The following is a 17,717-nucleotide window of genomic DNA, read 5'->3' as shown; positions in this document are numbered from 1 at the left end:
AAAGTCCAAACTATTCATTGTAAATTTTACAAAGTTCAAGTGCGAATTTTTGGGTGTTCATCACTTTTAAACCTTGAAAACGCAAGTGAAAAACAAAAACATATTTTTGCAAATTTCACAATTCTTTTTTTACTTTTGATTTAAATTCGATAAAAGATCTAATTTTTCTTAGACGTGTCGTGTGAAATCCATTTGTAATAAAAATTTAGACGTTTTTCAAGTGCAGCTAAGCTTATTCGAACATTTTCAGATCCAACTTCGCATTCCCGGAACAAAAGTATTTTAAAGTCAGAACAAACATCACAAGCGATCACATCTCAAAAAAGCAAATCAATGAGAAATTGTTTTAAATGGTAGGATCGGTTTTGCGATCAAAACCGAAACAAAAAGAATTATTTAAACACAACAATAAAAGAAATGAAATGCTTTCAACATAACCTGGCGCAGGTTGAAACATTTCTTTTAAAGAAGTTTATTTTGAATGTTCTCGTTGTAAACAATGAAGCATCCCAGGCTACGGTTTTATTTCACTGCCCATTTCGCTGATTTTGTTTTGAAAGTTCAAGACTGAAGTTAATTATTACAACTCATTATGACGACACAGACAACAATAACTTTCGAATCAAACAAAGTGCATTGTTCGACAATTATTGCAATCAATCAACAAATTAAATGATTATCATTTGCTTCGTGGCGCTGATGATGAAATATATTTAGTTTTTAAAACGTTTGCGAGATATGAGTTTAGTTTCTACATTTCAGGCTCTGTTTATTAGTCGCCCAAATTGACCAAACATTTCAAAAACTTTGCTCCTAAAATAAGTTTAGTTTTGCCACAAATCTTAAATTACGATAATTTTACAATATTTTGAAGTTTTATCGAAGTTTTCTTCCAGTTCGTAATGTGAGTATCAATGGAATATTGTGCGATGGAGAAAACATTTCTATTGAAAAAAATGATGAACGAACAAACCCAGAAGTAAACTTGCTTTCGGTTGGTGGTTGCTGATGCAAAGCCGAGTGATGATAAAACTTGGTATTTCAACTCAAATGCGTCATCTCGAGTCGAAACAATTAACTGCCGTGACCAGATCCATCAAATAAAATCATAAACCGGTAAAAACTTTAATTTTACATCAAACATTGTTTTAATATTTCCATAACCCACGATTGGAGTTACTCGCCACTTCGTTAAATAATTTCAAAAGAATTGTGTAATCACACTTTTTAAAATCTTTACAACCGCCAAATAAATTTACAAACCAAAACTCAGTTTATCCAAAAAAAAATTTTTGATCATTTTTTTTCAATTTTATGAACACTTCAAATTTCTAATGCTTCAAATTTTGACAATTTATTGTAAAATTTTACAGCCTCCAACTTCTGCCAGATTGATGCCAAATCAGTCCAGTTAATTGGGTTGCCATAACAACATGATGCAATGCCACAGAAAAAAATCTGTGTTCATTGAAAAATAGCCGATTGACACTGGGCCGTTTAAGAAGCAGCAGTTGAGATAAACGCTACAAACTTGGCCGTGAAAGTAGAACGCCACATTTTGCCACTGACGCGTCACGGTGACGTCATGTTGTGCACATGGTCCGAACGAGCTGATGCAATCTTTGTGTTTATTGGTTCAAAAACTGCTGCATATTGCAACACCATCTGCTTAGTTTGTTTTCAGATCACAGCTAGTTCTAAAAACTTGTGATTTTGTTTTGATTTAAATCAAGCGATGCCGAATGCATTATTGATGATAATGATAATTAACCTGACTTGCAGTCTCTTCACCTCATCACAGCTAATTTGCTTGAAAGTCAGTGGTTCTCAATCTTTATCCCCGATTTTCGTTGATGAACCATTGCATGGTTGACATATGGAAATACTTATTTGTGTCTTTGGTTTGTAAATTTAGTAGAAAGTTTTCAGATAAAGAATTAAAAAATAAAGCATCACCTTGATAATGCAAGTTCACAACATTACATTGAAACAACGCCACTTAACATAACATCAAGATGTGCAAAGCACAACGTCCACAACAAAACCAGTGTTAGTGCTTACGACAATCACCTATTGCTGTGCAGTAGCAGAAAGTTTGTTCTTTACTTATTTGTCTTGTTCAATCAACAAATGAGCTTCAAACGAGTCATGAAATGTGATTCTATTTTGTGCTTCTTTCGTTTGAATAAGTAAACATAAAGAATCACGTTTGCCAACTCAAAAAGATGTTTTATACAAACGTAACATAAAAAGAAAATTATGTTTGTCAAATTAGGTTGGACATGTTTCTCTGATTACGTCAAAATGCAACGGAAAGCGACCAGCCTGCAGTATCAGGCTTGAGCATGAGCTGCCATTATTGTAACGCAAAAAGCAAAAACAACAATGAATTGACAATAATTAGTGTTTTGTCAATTTGCTGCTGTAAAGATTATTCGGTTTCAATATTGTGCCAATGAAAGTTAGTTGAAAAAAAGAATAAGACAATCGGAAGTTGGTAAAAGAAAGCGTGGAAGGCAGAAAAGAAGATGGAGAGATTGTGTGACAGAAGATATGTAAATAGTGGGAGTGAAGGAGGAAGATGCTACTGACAGAGTGCTGTGGAGAACTGCAATCTGCATTGGCGACCCCACTTGAATGGGAATAAAGCCAGAAAAAGAAAAATATTGTGACATATTCCACCTTTGCAAAGCGATGGTTTGTGATCACAACGTCACACTGACCTATCAATAATTCTTTGCAAAAAATAAAATTAGTGTCATTTTCAAAACGTTTTGGTATAGCCCAACCAAGAATCGAACCTACAACACCAAAACAAGCAGCAAAGAAACTGATCACTCTGCTACTCATTCGTGGTGGGATTTCAACAAATGTAATTTGCTGCGCTGCAAATTCTCGGTAACTTGGAAACAAATTTGGAAAATCTAAAGTTTCCAATTGTTGGCTCTAATTTGCGGCACATCAAGAGCAGCTGGCACAAAACTTGTTTTGACGAAGACTGCACGAAACGACGCGGTTTTTGTCGAAACGTATAAATTTGTGTCATAGTTCACAGCAAACAAAAATAAACAAAACTGAACAAGTGGGAAAACACGTTGAGACAAAATGAGCAAGCTTAGGAGCAAAATGGTTGGAACGCCTGGTTCATCTAATCAAGTAATAAAGAGCCTAAAATGTAGATACTAAACTTATGTTCAGCAAACAAAAGTTTCGGAAACTGTGCCGTCTTCACCTTCAGTGCCATCAATGTCTTTTATATGTCATTTTTAACACTGACGATGAAGACAGTATAGCAAATGACATATAAACGACATTTATAGCACTGAAGATGAAAACAGTATAGTTTTCGGAACGTTCGTTTGTTGAACATGAGTTTAGTATCGACATTTTGGATTCTTTATTGTTTTGATTAGATTAACATATTTGTTTTGCAATATTAATACAAATAATTAAGTTTCGGTAGAGGGCCTGCTCGGTGCCTACCACAGACATATAAAACTGAGTCGTGTCAATGAGTTTAACACATTATTTTTGTTATTGAAAAATCATGTTAGTCCGACCATGTTTTCGCAAAAACAAAAATATAAAGCTGAGTAAGCATTTAAATGCTGAGTCAGCATTTCCTTCCAAACAATTGTAAAGGCCGATTGCAACGTCAATGGTATTTCTCCTTACGCAAATGTTTTTTGCAGATTAAGTTAAGGTTATAATATTTAATATCTTTTCAGGTGTAAACGATTTATTGCTTTTGCATATTTTTCAGAACCTTCTGATGATCTTCCTTTCATGGCGAAACAGGCTGTAGAGGTTTTAGAAAGCAGTAACTATATTTGAATTAAATTGCTCTGCTTGGCTTTTTGCTTGGCATTGAGCATTTTTTAAGTATTAACAGTATTTATTTTTTAAAACTGATTCATATTTACTGGTTTAACAAAACATTTTCGTTATTACAAAAATCTTAATAGTCCGTTCATGTTTTCCGCAAGAACAAACCTAAATAAAAATATGTTGGACCCGTTGACGTTGCTCAGATTTATTTGTCTGTAATAAAAATGAATGAAATGTTGATTATTATAAACTAGCTCAGAACAGCTGAAGCTTTAACTGTCCCAGTTTGATTTGCAGGGCGTTAGAGGCAATGACAATACATTCTAACGCACAATGAACTTCTCCAATCAATCGCTCGACAATGACACAAACTGACAAGATAGAGCCGTTCCCAATACAGAACGATGCAACGTCCGTGTGATGTCAATAATTTTTAATGTTTTCATTTTAATGATGCCATGTCAATGCAATTCTGTATCGTCACAAACCCTAAAAAGACATTTTTACCCCATAATAGTTCCTACTGACCTGCACTTTGATGACATGCGCCTTATTTAGGGCTGTGGCTACTGCAATGTAAAATGTAGATACATTTCAGTTTTTAACACCTGTGGATTTTGCGCTGGAAAATACAACACGCAGCAAATGTTGGCGAGCCGCAGAAACGGTGCGTGCGGCCACCGTGCCAGGGTTCGGACCACCTTGAGTTAAACAAAGCGGCTCCCAACACAGAACGATGCAACGACCATGTGATTTAAAATAGGAAACATGACTAAGGAACGCAAAGTATCCTAAACCCTGAAATGATGTGTGTAATTTGCTGCAAATGAAAATCTTGAGGTTACTTATTCAAATAATACAGTTCCAGCCGAGGTTTCATGCACAAGCAAACTGATGACGTATCTTAGCATCAAGAGCATCAAAATTAAAAAATTTTTGTATTTTCAACGCGAAAGTTCTAACCCACCGATTTACAAAGTATCCTAGTTTTTAATACACTTCATTGTTTGCAGGTGTATTGCAATAAGATGAAACACTTTTCAGCCAATCAATTAGTAATAAATTTTGATGTCATTGACGTTAAACCTTCGTGGGTTGGGTCTGTCCGCGCTCAGCTGTAGGTAAATAATTGAAACATTCTTCTATCGAGGACAAGTTGCGAATTGCGATTATCCGCAAACAAGAAACAAAATTTGAAATTGCCGAAAACAACAATTTTCCATGCATGAATGTTATATTAGCGGCAATTTGTTAGCGGCTCTAAACTGCAAACGGCTCTAAACATTTGTTAGCGGCTCTATAATGCAATATTAGCGGCTCTAAACTGCAAACAGACAACAAGCCGGCAAACAACAGAAGCAAATGTTTTCTAAATACATCAAACAGTGTTGCCAAATTGTTTTCACAAATCTTTGCAAAGTAATAACGTTTCATAACGTTTCATCTACCATTTTAAACACCAGGAATATTTATAGATAGCTTTAGAATCTCCATATATCTGGTCTAAGCAGCACAAAGATTGCGGAGTTAACTGAGAACATGGTGCTCTTCACTGCTTCTATTTTGATAGGGACAATTGGTCAGCGCGGCCAGTCATATTTTTCCTGCTTAGGTTTTTGTTTTGATGCAAACTTCCTGAGACTTTATGTCGAAAATCAAGAAACCTCGTTTTTATAACAAAATAACTTTATAAGCAATTTTGCTTGAAAAACATTTCAAAACCAAAACTAGTATTTACTAAGCACCACTTAGTAGCAGCTTTAATAATAGGTGGCTACTGTTTACCATGTTCTCATAGTTAATGTTATTTCTCGACATATTCTCTTAAGTTTAAAGCGCTTGTTACCAAATAAAAGCAATCACGAGTAGCCGCGTAGAAATCAATAGCCTTTACTGAGCTTCTGCACGAATGTTCGAAACTTGTTACGACAAACATGGTGAGGCGATGAACAAATCTCGTAATCAACATAAAAAAACTAAAGCAAGCTCCACGGAACAAGCCCGTGAATTACTACCAGAACAAATAAACGAACGAGCATGAGGAATCTAAACAACAAATCATAAACAATAAATAAATCTATTTCTTTATTGACGTTATCAGTCGCGTTCTGGACTTTGATTTAACGTTAATTTTACCTTTACCTAACGTCTATTTACCTTTACCAAACTATCGCATGTTTATAGCGTCACAACTGCAATATTTTCCCAAAACTCAGTGGTGGTAGCTAGTGTCTTCGCCCCTGCCTGTGGAAGGCCTAGGTTATACTACAAGTCATATCGAAGACTATGGAACCAATTGTGTTCTTTATTGCTTAAAAACAGCGAGTATAAGTTTAAAGTAATTGATGGAGCAGTCAAGTAATGGATGAAAGTAATGGATGGAGCAGTCAAAAGTGATATGTCTTTGTATGTTTTTATTTCAAGCTCAAACCACATTGACTCATGAATATACCATTAAAAAGAAATAATTAAAACACAAGCTTGTAAGTAAAATTTAGAAATTGAGCTTTCTCGTTTCTAATTCAACCTATACACGTGCGGTATCGAACCGATGCCCTGTCGAACGTCGCGCAGGCTCTTCACCATTCACCAACCCAGCCGACTCATGAGGATACTGGATCACTCGTCATCACTTTTTTATTGCTCATCTCCATTAATGTGAGGTAAGAAACAATTTTGCCACAAAGAAAGTGGTTAAATATGCTACAACCGAGCCATCACATAAGCGGAACCTAATCTGGAAATGATTTAGATCTCTTCAAGAGGGCTTTGCACTTTGAATTTGTGAAAAACATACCTTAGTTGGAAAAACAATTGGGTGTCTGGTAACCCGGGTGGGTAGTTATAAGTTTTAGATTTTTTAAGATTTCTTTTTTTTGTTCAAATCAAAACAAAAAAAGCGGAATCTTGAATAATAATTGGAAGGAAAAACAAATCTGAGCGTAATGAAAAAATCAGAAACAACAAGAATTAAGCCTTGCTTCTTTCAAAACAAACTCAGATCGTGCGGGAAAGTAGTACGAATGCCAGATCAGCGTCTTTCTAAGTAAATAATTTACTCAGAACTGGTTAAAGACAAACGTTCAGTGGGTGGGCAGAAAAATGGCTATATAATAATCATTCTTTAAACAGTTACCACAAAAAGTGTAAGGAACATTGATTGCATTGATTGTGAGAAAACCGCAAATAGGCTTCCCTCGAAAGGGCCTGGATGTCAAATGATAAAAACAACAATGAGAGGGAAGACATGAAAGTCGTTTTGTCGCAAACCCCACCGGTTAATCGGAGGGAGGACCATGCTTGGTTCGAGTCAATTATCTGTGCGATTTCGATGTAGTTAATTTTTTCTCCAGACAAAAGCACAGCGCTGCGTGGAAACCTATCAGTTTGTTTTGTTTCTTGTAGAACATTAACACTTAATGTAACTGTTATTTAAGATAAAGTCGATAAAATCCTCAATTATTTAATTTTTAACTTAAAATGTCTATAGCCTACCGGTATACATGTGTGACTTCTTTATCATATAGTTTCAATAAACTTGATAAAAATATTATTTTTTCTTTCCATTTGCTGTTGAAGAAAAATAGAATTCGAAAAAATCTGCACACAAAATGCGTCATAATGTCGAATGTTTGTTACATAACAAGGCAGTAAGAAGTCAAGATGGGTCGTTTGTGTGTTCTGTGGTCTTTTAAAAGGTTTTAAGATTAAATTTTATGTTTCAAAGTGATATGAGGAGGATTGTATTGGCTTGAGAAACATCGATTTATAAACCGAAGTGAACATGAGCACGTCTCCATAGTCAGTATCAATATCCGCCAGAAGTTTCTTAACCTTGCGATGATCAAACGCATTTGCACGAATCCACTTTACTGTTGATGTTGTTAGAATTTCTATCACATTAGACATCTTCAGAGACTTAACAACGATATTTTTTCCGGTAAAATGCAATGGTGTCACATCACAGGGAGGAGTAAGATCGTCTTCTTTACGCCATCTGTCAACGAGTTCTACATTTTTTATGGTGCAATTTTTTTTTATAAGTGACTTGGATTGGGGAACCACGATCTCATTGATAGTGGCCCAAGTTATTCTCTCAATGGCACTTCGACCGTGGCAAAACGTGTTTAAAAGATTATCACACTCGTCAGTGCGTAATCACAAATAAATGAATGTTCATTCAAGCGAATTGTTTCTTATCGTTCTCTCAATTTCATAAAGAATGTGTCCAAACTATTCATTCTTAATTTTTCCAAGCTTACCAATTGTTAAATCATAAAACCGTTGTAACATAGCTCTGCGACTTAGCCATCTAACCTCGCAAAATACACCAGATCTTGATATACAGCATTCATCACTCCAAGTAAACTTTTGAATTGGCTGTGGTTAAGGCCTCTTGCCAAAACAAAGTTGATTATTTTAACAACAGTAGACATTGTTATGATATAAAATGAATTCATGCGTACATAATGATGAAACTTTAGTGTATGCACTAAAAGTAAGATCGTTCGAGGGCCGCAAAAAGTTTGTCCGCGGGCCGCATTTGGCCCGCGGGCCGCAGTTTGCCGACCCCTGATATAGAAGATGACAGCGAAAAATTGATGGATGTACAGGAAGAGGTAAAAAACGAAACCGTTTATCACCAAAAGAAATTTCCATTCAAATATTTCTTGCTTTGACGATTCCCAACTCTATAAAGGAATCTTTACTGTATCCACAAGTCGGTATCCACACGCTTTGGATTATATGACAAGTATTGTGTTTGAGATTCTCATGTATTTCGTTTTAATTGACGTCATAACAAAATTACTTCACTCGGAAGTCGAAACAAAACCATGACCACGCACTTTTATGCAGAAACCATTGAATTGTCTTTCGAAATGCTCTTTAGTCGCATTTAGCTTTTTTTTAATTACATTTTTTTGTCTTGTGAAAGTCATCGTTACGACACTTAAGAATGAAAAATCAATATAATCTTTGCATGTTGTGCAATAAAAAAATAAAAGTGTTAAATTAAAAACTGTTATTGGGTTATTGAGTTATGCTTCAATCTATTGCGTCACGGGATGGGAGAATCTTTTAATGTAATCGCCTCTCTTGTTTAGTAGAATAAAGGACTTCAACCAAATCGTTGAATGGGATGCCACTTTTGGCTTTCATTAAAATAAGTAAATGTAAAAATGGAAAAAGTAATGTTTGCCAGCCTATGTTGGAGATGTTTCCTTAACTAGGATAGAATGCTCTGGAAAGCAGCCCCAATCCTTTATACGATTATCTAGATTCTAGAACACACAAAAATTATCGCCGCGTCAAGGTTGAACTGGTCAGTTTTAGGAAAGATGACTCATCGTTTTTGAACTTACTTGAATGAAAATTAGGAATTTTCTTGATTGGAAATCGAAATAAATGTTTTCCAGAAAAAACTTTCGCTTCAACGCCAACTTCTTTTGTTTCGGTTTCGAATTGTCATCCACAGAGCAAAGTTCACTTCGACAAAGTAACTTTCGTTACGAACACAACTTAGTTGCCACATAACAAGAAATCAAAAAAATATAAATTCAACCTCAATTCAGCAATTTTACATCAAGGCTGAAGCTACCCAATTAAAATTCACAAAAGAACGAAAAATCCGTAAATGTTATGCGAATGTTTTGAAATTTCTTTCCGGGAGGGCACGCCCCCTTTTTGGGGCGTCAATCACTTTTTACAGGAGACGCAAGCGTTACAACGATATTTCATCTTTTTGCAGTGATTTCAATGTACTAACATTTTCAATGTAATATTCAATGTACCATTAAAATATTTTTTTGCCATTCATATTTTTTGAGCACTGGAAATCACATGTAGGATTATATAAGTTATTCAGACGAAGCATTTGTTGCTCTTGTTCTGCAATCTGGTTTCGTTATATCCCACGTAAATATAAAAAATGTAAAATCCTTGAATACTCATTGCCTTATTTATTGAAGAACCTTGAGACGACTATTTATTAGGTTTTAATGAACTAAAAAGGAAGTGCATCTGCAAAACACAAGCCATGAATATAAAACGAACAAAGTCTCATACGATCAGAACTTAAAGCAAAAAAAGTCCCTTTCACTAAATCTCTGATGAAAACTCTGATGAAAACCAACTTGCTGAGACAGGGTGAGCTGAGGGGCGCGAAAGGAGAAAAAATTAACGTAAAGCGCGCCGAGCAAAGAAACCATAATGCAGAGACATTGTGTAGAATAAACGTAAATTTAAAACAAACCTCAGCATCTAAATCTGTGCTTTTTATAAAACATTGAATCCTTTAAGGCTTACGCCAATCCACCACTTTAGAAATAATTAAATTAAATTAATTGTTTACTAACCGCACTCCGCTGCCTGAATTCGAACCTAGATCCACAACAGCATGAGCTACCGATCAAACATACTTCACATCTCAACTTAACCGCAAATCTAGACTGGGAGAACAAAAATTACCGATCACCCGACGTTGAAGCAAATCTGTGAACACTTTCGTTGGAAGAATTAGGATTTGGTATTAATTAGAGAGAGAGACTGTTCAGAAGACATTTGATAAACAAAATCACTTGCGTTCTTCTGATATCAGGATTTCTTGGAGTCATCAACACTTTTAGATTATTTCGTGACCAAACAAACAACACAAGTGCATCAAGAATTATGATTTTAGGTTTCAGCGGACAAATAGCCGAACGCCGTAAGATGGCCGCAGATCTCAACTTATATTTGATCATTGATATTAAAAGGTTTATTTGAACAGTCCAAATTATTTACAAAATTAATATATTTGTTTGTAGTTGTAGCAAATTTGAAAAGAAAGCTGAAAAAAAACGTTAAATCACAAACTTCTCCCCAGCAATTCGACAGAAAATGTAGAGACGAATGATGATCATGTGATCAGAATCATGACCATGAGTAATAATCATGATCATGAATAATACTCCAAGTGAAAAACACAACAATAAACGTAAAGCATTTTGTTTGTGATGACTAAGTGGTTTCATTGCCATGTTGAATTTGAATTCTCCAAACCAAGCAACCAACTCCTTCAAAATTAGATGATCCTTCGTCAGTTCATAATCCTTTGTCAGAGATTTTTTAGTCAAATTGTCTTCAGCAAGACAAGCTCAAAACTCTCTGATCAATAATAGCACGCAATTATCACTATTTCTGTGCTTAGAGAATCAGTTTCGATTCTTATTTCACTAAAATGTCCTTTAGTCCGTGCAGCAGTGGCCGTTCGTCGGCAACAGGAAAAAACACAAAAAGTAGGAATTGCAAAGAAAATAAAACCGTACATCCACAACAGTCGGTTTTTCAACTGCTTCTTTGACTAAAACATTTTCACAAGACTAAACCGTGAATGGGGTATAGACATTTTAACAACTAATAAAATAATCCGTTTCGCTACAATCAGGTAAGTTCCCACAATTGATTTGAAATTATACAGGTTAAGCATCAGGTAGAAATATTTGGAAATTGGAATCGATATTTTTTTTAAACAAAATTGTCACTGAGAAACTTCATTCGTAACAAAACCAAATCAACATAAAATTTATGTTGAAACAAAACTTCACTTCAAAATGCAATAGCTTCAAATATCAGAAGAAATCGTGTGGTTTCGATTCTAATGCATGTAACCTACTTCTGGTAACTTTTACTGGTTATTGTTGCTTATTTTTGCTGGTGTAGGCTAGGTGATTATTTTTCCAGATGAGGGTACAGCGGTGCGATCCCACACAACAAACCAAACGTTTCTTACATTGATTCGACGTCTGCAGACGTTTGATTTGTCGTATGTTGGTTGATAGCCTGTTTGGTTTAGTTTTGTTAGTTTCGTTGTTATTTCGATGCCAACGCCTATTAACTCCAGTTCAATTTGACAAACAATGTTAAAGTCCAAACTATTCATTGTAAATTTTACAAAGTTCAAGTGCGAATTTTTGGGTGTTCATCACTTTTAAACCTTGAAAACGCAAGTGAAAAACAAAAACATATTTTTGCAAATTTCACAATTCTTTTTTTACTTTTGATTTAAATTCGATAAAAGATCTAATTTTTCTTAGACGTGTCGTGTGAAATCCATTTGTAATAAAAATTTAGACGTTTTTCAAGTGCAGCTAAGCTTATTCGAACATTTTCAGATCCAACTTCGCATTCCCGGAACAAAAGTATTTTAAAGTCAGAACAAACATCACAAGCGATCACATCTCAAAAAAGCAAATCAATGAGAAATTGTTTTAAATGGTAGGATCGGTTTTGCGATCAAAACCGAAACAAAAAGAATTATTTAAACACAACAATAAAAGAAATGAAATGCTTTCAACATAACCTGGCGCAGGTTGAAACATTTCTTTTAAAGAAGTTTATTTTGAATGTTCTCGTTGTAAACAATGAAGCATCCCAGGCTACGGTTTTATTTCACTGCCCATTTCGCTGATTTTGTTTTGAAAGTTCAAGACTGAAGTTAATTATTACAACTCATTATGACGACACAGACAACAATAACTTTCGAATCAAACAAAGTGCATTGTTCGACAATTATTGCAATCAATCAACAAATTAAATGATTATCATTTGCTTCGTGGCGCTGATGATGAAATATATTTAGTTTTTAAAACGTTTGCGAGATATGAGTTTAGTTTCTACATTTCAGGCTCTGTTTATTAGTCGCCCAAATTGACCAAACATTTCAAAAACTTTGCTCCTAAAATAAGTTTAGTTTTGCCACAAATCTTAAATTACGATAATTTTACAATATTTTGAAGTTTTATCGAAGTTTTCTTCCAGTTCGTAATGTGAGTATCAATGGAATATTGTGCGATGGAGAAAACATTTCTATTGAAAAAAATGATGAACGAACAAACCCAGAAGTAAACTTGCTTTCGGTTGGTGGTTGCTGATGCAAAGCCGAGTGATGATAAAACTTGGTATTTCAACTCAAATGCGTCATCTCGAGTCGAAACAATTAACTGCCGTGACCAGATCCATCAAATAAAATCATAAACCGGTAAAAACTTTAATTTTACATCAAACATTGTTTTAATATTTCCATAACCCACGATTGGAGTTACTCGCCACTTCGTTAAATAATTTCAAAAGAATTGTGTAATCACACTTTTTAAAATCTTTACAACCGCCAAATAAATTTACAAACCAAAACTCAGTTTATCCAAAAAAAAATTTTTGATCATTTTTTTTCAATTTTATGAACACTTCAAATTTCTAATGCTTCAAATTTTGACAATTTATTGTAAAATTTTACAGCCTCCAACTTCTGCCAGATTGATGCCAAATCAGTCCAGTTAATTGGGTTGCCATAACAACATGATGCAATGCCACAGAAAAAAATCTGTGTTCATTGAAAAATAGCCGATTGACACTGGGCCGTTTAAGAAGCAGCAGTTGAGATAAACGCTACAAACTTGGCCGTGAAAGTAGAACGCCACATTTTGCCACTGACGCGTCACGGTGACGTCATGTTGTGCACATGGTCCGAACGAGCTGATGCAATCTTTGTGTTTATTGGTTCAAAAACTGCTGCATATTGCAACACCATCTGCTTAGTTTGTTTTCAGATCACAGCTAGTTCTAAAAACTTGTGATTTTGTTTTGATTTAAATCAAGCGATGCCGAATGCATTATTGATGATAATGATAATTAACCTGACTTGCAGTCTCTTCACCTCATCACAGCTAATTTGCTTGAAAGTCAGTGGTTCTCAATCTTTATCCCCGATTTTCGTTGATGAACCATTGCATGGTTGACATATGGAAATACTTATTTGTGTCTTTGGTTTGTAAATTTAGTAGAAAGTTTTCAGATAAAGAATTAAAAAATAAAGCATCACCTTGATAATGCAAGTTCACAACATTACATTGAAACAACGCCACTTAACATAACATCAAGATGTGCAAAGCACAACGTCCACAACAAAACCAGTGTTAGTGCTTACGACAATCACCTATTGCTGTGCAGTAGCAGAAAGTTTGTTCTTTACTTATTTGTCTTGTTCAATCAACAAATGAGCTTCAAACGAGTCATGAAATGTGATTCTATTTTGTGCTTCTTTCGTTTGAATAAGTAAACATAAAGAATCACGTTTGCCAACTCAAAAAGATGTTTTATACAAACGTAACATAAAAAGAAAATTATGTTTGTCAAATTAGGTTGGACATGTTTCTCTGATTACGTCAAAATGCAACGGAAAGCGACCAGCCTGCAGTATCAGGCTTGAGCATGAGCTGCCATTATTGTAACGCAAAAAGCAAAAACAACAATGAATTGACAATAATTAGTGTTGTCAATTTGCTGCTGTAAAGATTATTCGGTTTCAATATTGTGCCAATGAAAGTTAGTTGAAAAAAAGAATAAGACAATCGGAAGTTGGTAAAAGAAAGCGTGGAAGGCAGAAAAGAAGATGGAGAGATTGTGTGACAGAAGATATGTAAATAGTGGGAGTGAAGGAGGAAGATGCTACTGACAGAGTGCTGTGGAGAACTGCAATCTGCATTGGCGACCCCACTTGAATGGGAATAAAGCCAGAAAAAGAAAAATATTGTGACATATTCCACCTTTGCAAAGCGATGGTTTGTGATCACAACGTCACACTGACCTATCAATAATTCTTTGCAAAAAATAAAATTAGTGTCATTTTCAAAACGTTTTGGTATAGCCCAACCAAGAATCGAACCTACAACACCAAAACAAGCAGCAAAGAAACTGATCACTCTGCTACTCATTCGTGGTGGGATTTCAACAAATGTAATTTGCTGCGCTGCAAATTCTCGGTAACTTGGAAACAAATTTGGAAAATCTAAAGTTTCCAATTGTTGGCTCTAATTTGCGGCACATCAAGAGCAGCTGGCACAAAACTTGTTTTGACGAAGACTGCACGAAACGACGCGGTTTTTGTCGAAACGTATAAATTTGTGTCATAGTTCACAGCAAACAAAAATAAACAAAACTGAACAAGTGGGAAAACACGTTGAGACAAAATGAGCAAGCTTAGGAGCAAAATGGTTGGAACGCCTGGTTCATCTAATCAAGTAATAAAGAGCCTAAAATGTAGATACTAAACTTATGTTCAGCAAACAAAAGTTTCGGAAACTGTGCCGTCTTCACCTTCAGTGCCATCAATGTCTTTTATATGTCATTTTTAACACTGACGATGAAGACAGTATAGCAAATGACATATAAACGACATTTATAGCACTGAAGATGAAAACAGTATAGTTTTCGGAACGTTCGTTTGTTGAACATGAGTTTAGTATCGACATTTTGGATTCTTTATTGTTTTGATTAGATTAACATATTTGTTTTGCAATATTAATACAAATAATTAAGTTTCGGTAGAGGGCCTGCTCGGTGCCTACCACAGACATATAAAACTGAGTCGTGTCAATGAGTTTAACACATTATTTTTGTTATTGAAAAATCATGTTAGTCCGACCATGTTTTCGCAAAAACAAAAATATAAAGCTGAGTAAGCATTTAAATGCTGAGTCAGCATTTCCTTCCAAACAATTGTAAAGGCCGATTGCAACGTCAATGGTATTTCTCCTTACGCAAATGTTTTTTGCAGATTAAGTTAAGGTTATAATATTTAATATCTTTTCAGGTGTTAACGATTTATTGCTTTTGCATATTTTTCAGAACCTTCTGATGATCTTCCTTTCATGGCGAAACAGGCTGTAGAGGTTTTAGAAAGCAGTAACTATATTTGAATTAAATTGCTCTGCTTGGCTTTTTGCTTGGCATTGAGCATTTTTTAAGTATTAACAGTATTTATTTTTTAAAACTGATTCATATTTACTGGTTTAACAAAACATTTTCGTTATTACAAAAATCTTAATAGTCCGTTCATGTTTTCCGCAAGAACAAACCTAAATAAAAATATGTTGGACCCGTTGACGTTGCTCAGATTTATTTGTCTGTAATAAAAATGAATGAAATGTTGATTATTATAAACTAGCTCAGAACAGCTGAAGCTTTAACTGTCCCAGTTTGATTTGCAGGGCGTTAGAGGCAATGACAATACATTCTAACGCACAATGAACTTCTCCAATCAATCGCTCGACAATGACACAAACTGACAAGATAGAGCCGTTCCCAATACAGAACGATGCAACGTCCGTGTGATGTCAATAATTTTTAATGTTTTCATTTTAATGATGCCATGTCAATGCAATTCTGTATCGTCACAAACCCTAAAAAGACATTTTTACCCCATAATAGTTCCTACTGACCTGCACTTTGATGACATGCGCCTTATTTAGGGCTGTGGCTACTGCAATGTAAAATGTAGATACATTTCAGTTTTTAACACCTGTGGATTTTGCGCTGGAAAATACAACACGCAGCAAATGTTGGCGAGCCGCAGAAACGGTGCGTGCGGCCACCGTGCCAGGGTTCGGACCACCTTGAGTTAAACAAAGCGGCTCCCAACACAGAACGATGCAACGACCATGTGATTTAAAATAGGAAACATGACTAAGGAACGCAAAGTATCCTAAACCCTGAAATGATGTGTGTAATTTGCTGCAAATGAAAATCTTGAGGTTACTTATTCAAATAATACAGTTCCAGCCGAGGTTTCATGCACAAGCAAACTGATGACGTATCTTAGCATCAAGAGCATCAAAATTAAAAAATTTTTGTATTTTCAACGCGAAAGTTCTAACCCACCGATTTACAAAGTATCCTAGTTTTTAATACACTTCATTGTTTGCAGGTGTATTGCAATAAGATGAAACACTTTTCAGCCAATCAATTAGTAATAAATTTTGATGTCATTGACGTTAAACCTTCGTGGGTTGGGTCTGTCCGCGCTCAGCTGTAGGTAAATAATTGAAACATTCTTCTATCGAGGACAAGTTGCGAATTGCGATTATCCGCAAACAAGAAACAAAATTTGAAATTGCCGAAAACAACAATTTTCCATGCATGAATGTTATATTAGCGGCAATTTGTTAGCGGCTCTAAACTGCAAACGGCTCTAAACATTTGTTAGCGGCTCTATAATGCAATATTAGCGGCTCTAAACTGCAAACAGACAACAAGCCGGCAAACAACAGAAGCAAATGTTTTCTAAATACATCAAACAGTGTTGCCAAATTGTTTTCACAAATCTTTGCAAAGTAATAACGTTTCATAACGTTTCATCTACCATTTTAAACACCAGGAATATTTATAGATAGCTTTAGAATCTCCATATATCTGGTCTAAGCAGCACAAAGATTGCGGAGTTAACTGAGAACATGGTGCTCTTCACTGCTTCTATTTTGATAGGGACAATTGGTCAGCGCGGCCAGTCATATTTTTCCTGCTTAGGTTTTTGTTTTGATGCAAACTTCCTGAGACTTTATGTCGAAAATCAAGAAACCTCGTTTTTATAACAAAATAACTTTATAAGCAATTTTGCTTGAAAAACATTTCAAAACCAAAACTAGTATTTACTAAGCACCACTTAGTAGCAGCTTTAATAATAGGTGGCTACTGTTTACCATGTTCTCATAGTTAATGTTATTTCTCGACATATTCTCTTAAGTTTAAAGCGCTTGTTACCAAATAAAAGCAATCACGAGTAGCCGCGTAGAAATCAATAGCCTTTACTGAGCTTCTGCACGAATGTTCGAAACTTGTTACGACAAACATGGTGAGGCGATGAACAAATCTCGTAATCAACATAAAAAAACTAAAGCAAGCTCCACGGAACAAGCCCGTGAATTACTACCAGAACAAATAAACGAACGAGCATGAGGAATCTAAACAACAAATCATAAACAATAAATAAATCTATTTCTTTATTGACGTTATCAGTCGCGTTCTGGACTTTGATTTAACGTTAATTTTACCTTTACCTAACGTCTATTTACCTT

General features: G+C 35.1%; 1 protein-coding gene across 1 annotated transcript in view; it reads right to left on the bottom strand.

Annotated features, from left to right (window-relative positions):
• Positions 1-17,717, bottom strand: part of LOC145781415 (uncharacterized) — a 246,798-nt gene that overhangs the window by 65,183 nt on the left and 163,898 nt on the right. The window lies entirely within an intron of this gene.

This window comes from Aplidium turbinatum, chromosome 12, assembly GCF_918807975.1.
Source record: "Aplidium turbinatum chromosome 12, kaAplTurb1.1, whole genome shotgun sequence".
NCBI lineage: Eukaryota > Metazoa > Chordata > Ascidiacea > Aplousobranchia > Polyclinidae > Aplidium > Aplidium turbinatum.
Note: the sequence above shows the minus strand (reverse complement) of the source record. Positions and strands in the feature narration are given on the sequence as shown.